This window comes from Strix uralensis, chromosome 23, assembly GCF_047716275.1.
Source record: "Strix uralensis isolate ZFMK-TIS-50842 chromosome 23, bStrUra1, whole genome shotgun sequence".
Classification (NCBI taxonomy): Eukaryota; Metazoa; Chordata; class Aves; order Strigiformes; family Strigidae; genus Strix; species Strix uralensis.
In genome coordinates this window covers 217903-228656 of record NC_133994.1, presented here as the reverse complement: position 1 = coordinate 228656, position 10754 = coordinate 217903, and positions in this window count along the sequence as shown.

Genomic DNA, 10754 nt, shown 5'->3' with positions numbered 1-10754 from the left:
CAAAACCAACCAAAAACAGCCTCCAAAATTATCTACCTTCTGAGTAAAATAGTAAGGATGAAATCTAATCTATAATGCAAAAGTTCTTTCCCCTGTTTTAAAGTGCTTTATGATAAGTAAGCACGAGTTGTCATTTTAGTCAAGTATCGTGACAGTTGGCAAAAGCAGGAATTTCAGAGATGATGTGGTTTAGCAGTAGTATTTGTATGAGGGACTTTCACCTAGGGTATAACTTTTGGTGTAACTTTTTGGCTTGAATTTAGTTTTCATGAAGAGAGGCATGCAGTAGAATGTTTTTGTATTGTAATTGCAGGTGAGCTTCTTATTATATACATGTCCAGCTCTTCCTTGAATTTTACTAGAATTTTTAACTTAACATCTTGTTTCAATGAGTTATACATGTTGGCTGGTGCGAGAGAAAAAAATGGTATTGTTATTTACTTCCCTGCTAAGGTCTGGCATATCATTTAGGTGTTTTGGAGTTTTTGCTTTGCTGTCACTGCTGGTTTATCAGATATCTGTCCTCATTAACACCTAAGACATTAACTTTAAATATCTCATTTTAGCTAATTATTCAGATTCATAACGTGATTGTTAGATCTATTTTGCATACTGAAATAGCTGTCTTGTGAGATCGTATGTCCAATAAGGCTTTTTTCCTGCCACTAGCTTGCATTGTTTTATGTATACTCTGCATTTTAGAGTGTACTGGGAAATAGCCTGTTGGGAGACTCAGCAGATCAAAGGAAAAAATTAACCATAACTTGGGCACTTGCTGTTAACTTCCTTTTTTGAAGATGCTGCTTCTGCCCACTGTGTGTGAACTGTAATGTAGCATGTGTGGTGTATGTTCTGTATAAGTAAACAGCATGATATAGTGTATTTGGGTACACATAGTAGTATTTCTATCTTCTGAATTTCTCTCAAAATTGTGTAAGATCTCTGAGAAGTTCTAACGTAGGTTTCCTTGTTCTGTGGTGAGCCGAAGGTGCACAGGTGAGTATTTGTGCTCAACTGAACACACACATCAGTGTAAATGAAGATGGCAGGTCCAGAGGCCTCTCTGAAGATGCTTTATTTTGCTGCAGAATTGGCAAGTGGTCTAAAAATTCTCTGGTACAGGATCACAGCTGCCAAAACACTGCTCCTTTGTAGTATAGTTTCCACCAGTCTGGGGGGAACAAACCCTCTTGATTTTTGGCCCTGCTGGGCTGGCACACTGTAGTCTGGGTATATTCTCCAAGTGAAGCTTGACAAAACTGGTCCTTAATTCCCCTGTCCCCTCAGCACTACAGAATCAGCAAACTGAAGCTTCACACTGTTGGACATGAAGGAAAGTAAGTCTGGCGTGACTGGAGCTTGGAAATACAGCACATTGATATCTTATGGGAATCAGATTCTGGATAATGCAGCCACAGAGCAGCGGAGATCAGATCTTGAAATAAGGTTTCTTCCACAAAAAATGTAATGGAACTAACTATGCAATTACAGTTTATTTTTAAAACTGAAATTAAGAGAGCAGACAGTATAAGGAAAGAGAGGAACACTTCTGCAGCAAGAATGGAGCTTTCTCTTTACCTTTCTCCTGCTCTCCCAAGTTATCCCAGAAAAATCTCTTCAACCCTAATAAGAAATCATGATCTGGACAAAAGCAGAATAAAAACTTTATCTCATTTTTCTGGTCAGCATACTGCACAGAAAGGAGTACGAAGCAGCCTGCTGAAATGCATAGGCTGTTAGCCAGTGACTGTCCGTACTTAACACTCTCGTTTCACCAACCCCAGTGACAGGGCAAGCGGGAGACTTGGGCTCATTTTCTTCCGAGGTGCATGTCTGCCCCTGCAACACTGCTGCACTTGGAACCACTAAAAGTTTCCAATTCTGGCTTCCTTATTGCAGAGAAGTCTGTTGTGAGGTGTTTTCAAGGCAAAGTACTGGATTTTTAGAGACCTTCCAACAATCCAGAGTAGTCCAGATCAGCTCTGATCCTAGGCATGGGTACCAATCCTTTCCCTCCCAGTGTGGGGAGCATGAAGGGAGAATCTTGCTGAGAAGGAACTGGAGTAGGTGAATACGTTTTCCTATTTGGTTTTCTGAATAGGACTAGATTAACTTTCAGGTGGCTGTACTTTTTAACAGCTAGCCAGTGTGCCGTGACCAGTAACAGGTACCTCATTTTCTCTGACTACACTGCAAAGAAAAGAAACCTCCTCTCTCTATTCACGCCAGCTTTGTCCCTTGGCGGCTCTGGGGGAGCGGATGGCAGAACTGCTGCCCGGGACATGGTGCCAACCAACCTCCAGAGAAGGGTACAAGTCCTGGGGCACCAGCGCTGGGGTGCAGCCCCCTGAAACAGCAGGGTATAGGCTTACAGTTTGCAAGAGATAACTAAATTGGGGGAAAGGTGACCACGTGGTGTTGGGTTTGGGGTGGGGGGGGGCGTTTGACACTTTTCCCTTCTAAGAAAGGCTTTTCCTTCTTGCATGCAAGTACATTTCTCGGCTAAGGAACTCTTACCTATTTTTGAAGAATGATTAAATAAGGTCAAGAGACTTTTACTCAGGAGGAAGTATCCATACAATGTATTCCTTAGACATTATTTTTTCTTGAGTAGCTTCACTGATAGCATCACTGCTGGTACTGGAACTGCATCAGAAGCTCGGTCTACTGAAGAGCACCACAATTATATGAATGAAAGTCAAGCGGACAATCGGGTCAGGACAGAGTCATCACTCTTGTATGTTTCTTGCTTGAAGAGTGGTATGATCTGCTCTGCTTTCTCATTTACTATGACCATCTCTTTCCTTCTCCTAATGCCTTTGCTGTCTTGGCATTTCTCGAAGTCAAGGCTGCTTCTCATGTTAAGAAGCTTGGAAGGCCTGCTTTTGTTAGGTGGTTTAACTCTTTGGAACCACAGCTAAAGCATTTTGTGCAGGGTTTTGACCTTCACGGGGCTTTTATTCAGCCCCTTTGTTAGTCCTTTCTTCAGCTTGCTCCGTTCCGTCTACTAGTTGACCTTTCCTCTCCCTTCTGCTTGTGCTCGTCACATTCCCAGCACCGTTCCTCTGTCTGCAGCGCTCAGCCTTGTCTGTCTGTTTGCTATAGGTGGAAGTGTCGGAGTGGAAATGAAGAAGGAGCCTTCAAGGGGCGGGTTTGGGAAGGTGCTTGCAGGACTTGGTCCCTGTTTCAGCCTCAGCACGGGCCCATGGACAGGGGATGGAGGGTGACGCTGGATGCTGCCGGAGCCCGTGGGGCTGCGTGGCCTTGCTGTGTCGATGGTGTGTGAGTTAATGAGTTTACTGAGTAAAGTCCAGCCGCTGCCTTGGAGAGAAGGAATCAAATTTTGTGCCTGCTATGTGTCCATAGCAGTTTTTGCTACAAATGATGGGAACAGCCATGCTTGAATCTTCTGCCAGAGGCAGTTGATTTGCTACAAAACAAAGCTCATGAATGCACAAGTTTGTGATGTTCACTGTGGATCAATAGGTAGCACGATCCTTTAGTAAAACAGCCAAACACAATGCAGGCTTAACAGTGCCCTTCTACCTGTATATATTACAGTACAGAATAGAGACCTTACTAAACATAATTGAATTATTACCGTTGGTTGGTTGGTTTTGTTTATAGTACCATATAATAACCTGCCTTTTTCTGCAACTGTGGATCATGTGTACCTTGTATTCCTATATATTCAGAGTAGCTTTTCTATGCTAGGCTACCTTTGTATCTTTGGACTTTTGCATTAAGTACTCTCGTTATATAAAATATGTGTATATTCATAGTTTTATGAGCAGTAGATATTATATTTTTCTTTTTAAAACAATAGCACAGTCTTCCTGAAATTTAATTTAGGTTGTAGAAAGAAATTACCAAGCTAATCCTGCTGCAGAGCTAGGTGACTGCTGCATACTATAACACTTTCAGTCTTGTTCTGTTCTCAAACTTAGACCATTCATTATTTTTCGTTGAGTAGATTACTGAGGGTTTTTCCATACAAATTATTGTCCTGGGGCCCACCCACACAGACGTGTGAGGATTTAAATGACAACTGAGGTTTTAAAGAAATTAACTTCAGCTTTAATATTTCTCTCTCCTAAGGCTTCAAATGCAACTTTTAAAAAGGTGGTACTACTGGTGTCAAAAAGGGAAGCAAATGCCCTGCTGATTCTTTTCTTAGTAGTTTGGATGATGGGGTGGGCAGGCCAAGCTGTTGTCTTGCACTGTTTCTGGCTCAAAGTGAAGAAGCGCAGAAATGCTAAAGCAGCAAATTGCAAGAGATGGATGAAGTGTAAGAGTTGTCTTCCAGATTTCCCTGCTCAAGACTGCTTCATACTCCCATTAATTGCATGGTGCTCTGCCTCATTACTATCTTGTTACAAACCATTTTATTAGAAACTTACTGAGATTTTGCTATCCCTGAAGATGGTGCCCTGTTTCGTTATCTGAAAGAGCAAAAAAATAAGGGAAATACAGTGGGGATGGAACAAAGGCAATTTTATCAGATGTGTCCTTGTGCTTTTCTTTATTTTTCTGTCCAGATTTTCATATTTGTTGTACATGTGTTCTTCTTGTTTTTAATGCAGAGACCTAGAATCACCTACCACTCTAATATCCACAGCTGATATTAGAGGACAAATATCAGGTAGTTCTGTAGAAGTTCAGAGCGTGGGCAGGAGCCACTGACTAATTAAAGAGTTATCCTAATAATCATTGGCATTTAACTGTCCTACTTAGCGTAGGCAGTAAATGAATGGCTCATAAAAGCAAACTTTCATTTTTTTACTTTGCTTTCCAAGTGCATAATCCCTTTAACCCTTCACTACTTAGAGGTTTTCTGTTAATTAAATGGAATCTCTGCAGGCTCGGTGATTCACATTTCAGGACAAATACGTGTACTTAACAGGGGGAAAGTTGGCATAGGTCTCACTGGGCAGCTTGAGGTTTAAAATGGTTCTTTCAAGGTTATTTTGTAAATGAATGCATGTTTCTTGGCAGTCAGCCACACAGAATCTTCCCTTCACTGTTTTAAGAGATGGGTTCCAGTTTATCACATAATTCCTGCTACAAGCATTAACTGATTTTCTCTGGTGACTGACTGATGTTCTGACTGATCTTGACTAGAGTGGAAAGCTGTCCCTGGGGATGGGAGTATCAAGAGGAGTAGGAATCAACAAAGGTGAAGGAAGCAGATATCAGATCTTTGTCTTCTGATTTGGCAAGTTGAATATTTCTTGCTACACTGGAACTAAGTAATGGGAGTGAAATCCTCTTCCCTGCAAGAATTCCCAAGGCAGATTTACGATAGAAGAGAATTCTGGAGAGCAGTCATTATTTAGCCTGTTACTCCTATTCCTTTGCTATGTATGCATTTTTTATGAGTAAGGCTTGTAACAGACAGGATCAACTGATTACTTCTCTTCCGCAGACTCTGCTCAGATATGGAAATAGGAAAAAAATCACCTGTGCATGGAAGCATATGGTTTCCATGCTTGGAAGAGTGGGATTAGGACCTGTATCACAAGGGAAGGATGTATATGGGATGTGCTCATTCTAGCATGGTCCTGTCTTTTCTCTCATGGTCTTTCTGCCACCTGTGTAGCTCCTTTCTTCTAATGTCCAGAAGAACCATCTGGTTAAAAAGAACTCTCATACAGCAGGAGGTGAAGGATACATAAGACGAGGAGAGGAAATGCTGCAGAGCTTTGCAAAGAACAACACTCGAACTAGCTTTTAGATGCCATTTATGATGATCCTAAAGGGTTTTTCCAACCTAAATGATTCTATGATTCTACGATTCGTGCTCTCATTCCATCCATTTCTCCACTAGTCCTTGTGACCATCCTCCTTCCTCAAGCTGGAGAGGGTGATGGGGAGGTATCTCTGGCTGTTTGTGACTGCTCAGCTGTGTTCTTGGCCTTTTCAGCTGAGGAAGTGGGTTGCTTTACAAAGCCTAGAGCATGCATATAGTATCCCATCCCAGCACCAGTGTGGCTTTTCTAAAAATCCTCTACAAGACAAGCAGGTTTTATACTTAGAAGGAAATATTCCATTGACAACCACTGTCTGTGGAAATAGATTAGTGTGGGAAGCCTCTAAAGCCGCCTTCGTTTACTAATTTCTGCCACCATACTAATGTTCTATTTACGTGATGATCTCTTTCTGTGTCATTAGGAATGACTGGAAGAAGGTGCAGGAACAGTTACATCGGGTAGGATAATAAGTACTGTCACAGCACAGTAAATCCTTTTCTTGTTCTGTAATTCCCTGAGGCATATTTAATCACTCTTGAAAAGCACATAAATGTTACGTGTTAAAGCCTCACTGTTCCATGTGAGAAGGATTCTGACCATAGCCTACCCTACTGATGAGTGCAGACATAGTGAAATGCAATGACAAGAGAATATGTTCCTGTCACATCCGCTGGCTTCTTGAGTAGAGTGCCTGTTCAGATTTCTAAATCCTTCAACTCTCAAATTAAAGAAAAAAACAGCAGCTTCCTTTTCTCTTATTAGAACTCATAAGTTTGAGGGAACCATCGAGCATTTTCTGTGGTTACACCTCTACTTCTGTAAGGTAATACACTTATTGAGATGTACCACACCAAGTCAAAAAGATGCATTATTAAGGGTGGCTGTAACACTGATAATGTAAATCAGGGCAAAAAAAAATCTCTTTGGCCTTCTGATGAGACTGTAGCTTGATAAGACAATCGTGGTGCTGAACTGCAATGTTGCAGTTCCTCTGGCGTCAGTAATGTTTCTTCCCACCACCCCTTTCATATACCTGTTCGCTGTATTTGTGATTCTAGTTTAAGAAAAATATATTATGCTTCAGATGCTTCCATAAATTTTGCTTTAGGCATGTATGTACTTTTTCTTTAGAATTGTGTTCTACGCTTTCAAAGTTTCTCTACAATTTGTATAAAGGTGCCCTGAGTAAAAGTATTGTGATACCTTTTTTCTTCTGGGGTTTTTTTTGCCTGCTTACAGGCCTGTATGGTGTTTTCTTCAAGTTAAATGGTTTATACTTGTTCTAAATGGAAAGTATCAAAGTATCAATGCTGTGAATATTAGAAGGACTTTTTTTTTAATATAAATGTTTCTCAGGTCTTTAGTGTTGTAGCTGAAGGCAAGGTGTCTCGTTCACTTCTCCATCCACCACCTTCTTTTTTTCCAGAATTGCGTTTGTTCTAAACCTGCTGAAATGCTTGTGTAGAGGAGAAAAGTGAGCTAATGTAACCTAAGATTTGGTTTAAAACTGACTTAAATGGATAACTCAGACATTTTATTTCAGTTTTGAAATGGCTTGTTTCAGTTTGGATTATGTAAACTGAGAGTAGATTTAACAGGTTTAAGATATACTATGATAAGTCATCCTTAAATCAAAGTAGGTGTCTTTGGGGTTTTGCACTTGGTAAATCAAATAAAGCCTGATTTATTTTCGTCATGCAAACAGGTTGGACAAACAGGGGAGATCTTCCCTGATTTCAGCAGGTGTTCAGCTGTTGGGTTTTTTTTTTTTCATTCAAATACAATCCAGTTTGCTTCAGAGTATCACAGGAATTGTCTGCTGCTTTAACTGGCAGGCACCCAGGATCTAGAAGGTGAAAGGAAACGCAGTAGGTGATATCATAACAAACTCTTGCCAAATTGAGGTTAGAGGGAATTTCCATTTTCTTTGTAGATGGTATTAAAAGTTCTTATTTACAGTGAGGGCAATGACTGTATCCAACAGCCTTTTTTGTGCTGGTTCCAGGGATAGAAGGATGCTCAGCCATCTGTTCTGACGCACAGCAAACACAAAACCTGTGGATGGAGAACCTCCCTTGACAGGCTCTGAAGGAAGCCTTGTATCAGGGAAGGCCTGTTTGTAGCTGAGAGAGGAACTGAGGTAACGCTTGGTGATAGAATAAGACTTTCTATAATTTTAACAGTGAAACTTACCTTGACTTTTTATCGCCTGTTAAAATGCAAGCAGAGTGGTACGAGCTGCCTGTTTAATGCTATTTCCTGTGTGTTAAGTCTCTTCAGAGTGGACCATCTCCTTTGGAGGTTTTCGCATCATCAGTGTTAGTCTCAGAATGATGTCAGAGAAGACTATGCTTCTATCCTATGAAAGATGCGATAGGAGGTCTGAAAATAAGAAAGCATATTCTGCTTTTAAAACATGATATGATGATTATATGTTTGAGGGGGGTTATTACAGTTTCAGAATTTCCATCATCCAGAAGTATCAGGCCCAGAAACGCACAAGTGTGCCTGTAGAAGAGAAGGAGGTGAGAAACAGAAAACCTTTTGCTATGAACCTTTTGCTTTCCTTAGCCACACAACTCTTGCAAGAAATTACGAAGCCAAGACATGTGACAAACAGTTTTAATTACTGATGCCAGTTAACTATGCCAGGAAATGGTGCTGGTTCTGGAAGCAATAAAAAAGCAGCAGGCTCCCCTGCTTAAACTTATCTTCAGAGAGGATTTGTCTCCTTTTTCCATGACTTTAGAATGCCTGACATCACCCAGTCCTCCACACGCAGTCTGGCTAAAAGGTCCCTTTCTGACTTCCAAGATAAACAAATGGAAATGCAAAAAGCTTGCACCTGGCCTGTTACCTCATCCTTGGCCACCTGGGCTGCTTGAGAGTCATCAGGGCATTCCCTGTTCCCTTTTACTTGCTACATAATAAAGACTGTTGAGAAAAGAGACATTCACAGAAAGCAGGCAACACTTAGACCTCAAAGAGTTAGAAGGACTGAGCTGCGCTATTTCTACCTGAACTGGTAAGTTTCTTCAGGTATTAAAGAATCTGTATGCTCAATAAAAGCTCCCTGTGAAGCCAAAATGCACATGATCTATCAATTATTTGTCATCACCAAAAAATACTTCTTTCCACAGCCCTGGTTCTGAATTACAGACAGTCAGGCTTTACTCCTTCCTTCTGCCTCAATTACCAATAATAAAAGATAGGTAGTGTGGTCTTTTCCCCCTCACCCGTGCTGGACGAAGGATTTCACAGTGCTCAACCTGCACGCAGGAAGTCTGTCATCCGCTGTGTTACGAAACAGATTCAGCTACAAATGCTGTTCAGGAAAGCTAGTAGAAGCTTAATTCTGATGACAGTGTTTCTTTTTATTTAGTTATTAATGATCCCTAAATCTTACTGTTCAACATTTTAACAAAAGCTTGAGAGAACAAAACATTAAAAAATTTGCATGTGGCATCCTGAATGATTTAGGTCAGATGCCTGCACGATTTCTGCTTCTGTGACTTGTATAGTTGCCACTTGTCAACTACCAATCTGCATGTTACCTAGCTTTGACTGAAGTCTTATTAGCTGCCCTGGGTTTTTTTCAGGAGACAAAGGAATAATTTAAAAAGGAAAAAAGGAAGTTACAACTCTGTGGCTTTTTTGCAGATCCAAACTTCTGAGCAAACTGACTTGATGATTCTGGCCATTGCATTTCCAAAGCATATTGCCAGAAGTGGGTTTACAGCTGTCTGCTACATGTAAAATGAAAAGGAGGATTTAAACAAGTTCTTTAGTACTTTTACATAAAAATATCTATTTATGGGGGGGTTAGAACAGGAACAAGCTTCTTAATGCATTTGTTCTATGTGATCACTGTGAAGACAAATTACACAACATTCAAGAAGGAATGATGTTCAAGGAAGTGCATGATTCACAGAATCACAGACTGGTTTGGGTTGGACCCTAACCCTAACCTTCCACTAGCCCAGGTTGCTCAAAGCCCCGTCCAACCTGGCCTTGAACCCTTCCAGGGAGGGGGCAGCCACAGCTTCTCTGGGCAACCTGTGCCAGGGCCTCCCCACCCTCACAAGGAGGAATTTCTTCCTTAGATCTCATCTAAATCTCGTCTCTTTCAGTTTAAAACTGTTACCCCTCGTCCTATCCCTACACCCCTGATCAAGAGTCCCTCCCCCCTTTCCTGTAGCCCCTTTCAGTCCTGGAGGCTGCTCTAAGGTCTCCCCAGAGCCTCCTCTTCTCCAGCTGAACCCCCCCAACTCTCTCAGCCTGTCCTCACAGGGGGGTGCTCCAGCCCCCCGAGCATCTTCGTGGCCTCCTCTGGCCCCACTCAAGCAGGTCCGTGTCCTTCTGCTGTTGATGCCCCCAGAGCTGGACCCAGCACTGCAGGGGGGTCTCCCAGAGCGGAGCAGAGGGGGAGAATCCCAACCTTGCCCTGCTGCCCACACTGCTCTGGGTGCAGCCCAGCACACGGGCGGCTTTCTGGGCTGCCAGCGCACGTTGCTGGCTCACAGGCAGTTTTCCACCCACTAACACCCCCAAGTCCTTCTCCTCAGGGCTGCTCCCCAGCCACTCCTCACCTGGATTTGTGCTTGGGATGTAAAAACGCAAAATTAAAAAAAAAAAAAATTCCGACTGTTACCTCTTTTTGCCAAGGAGAAAACAGTAGATCTTTTGAGTTTTTACAGGATGTGTACATTAATTCTCATACCTTATATGTGGATTAGAAACTAATGACGAGCAGAACTATTTTATCCTGTTGTAAGATATCGTCTGCTGGTGCAAAGGTTGCTCTCTTTGATTTATAAATAGACTGGTGGCTTTTCATGTGTCCTGTTCAGGTCTTTAAGTTTGTGAACTGGACATAATAGTCACTTAGTACTCATGGTTGAAAGTACTAATAGAGAGGAGAGGAGACTTGGGCTAGGGATAAAAAGAAAGATTTATCTAAATATACTTAACTTCACAGTTCAGGCTTTGGTATGACATTTTCTC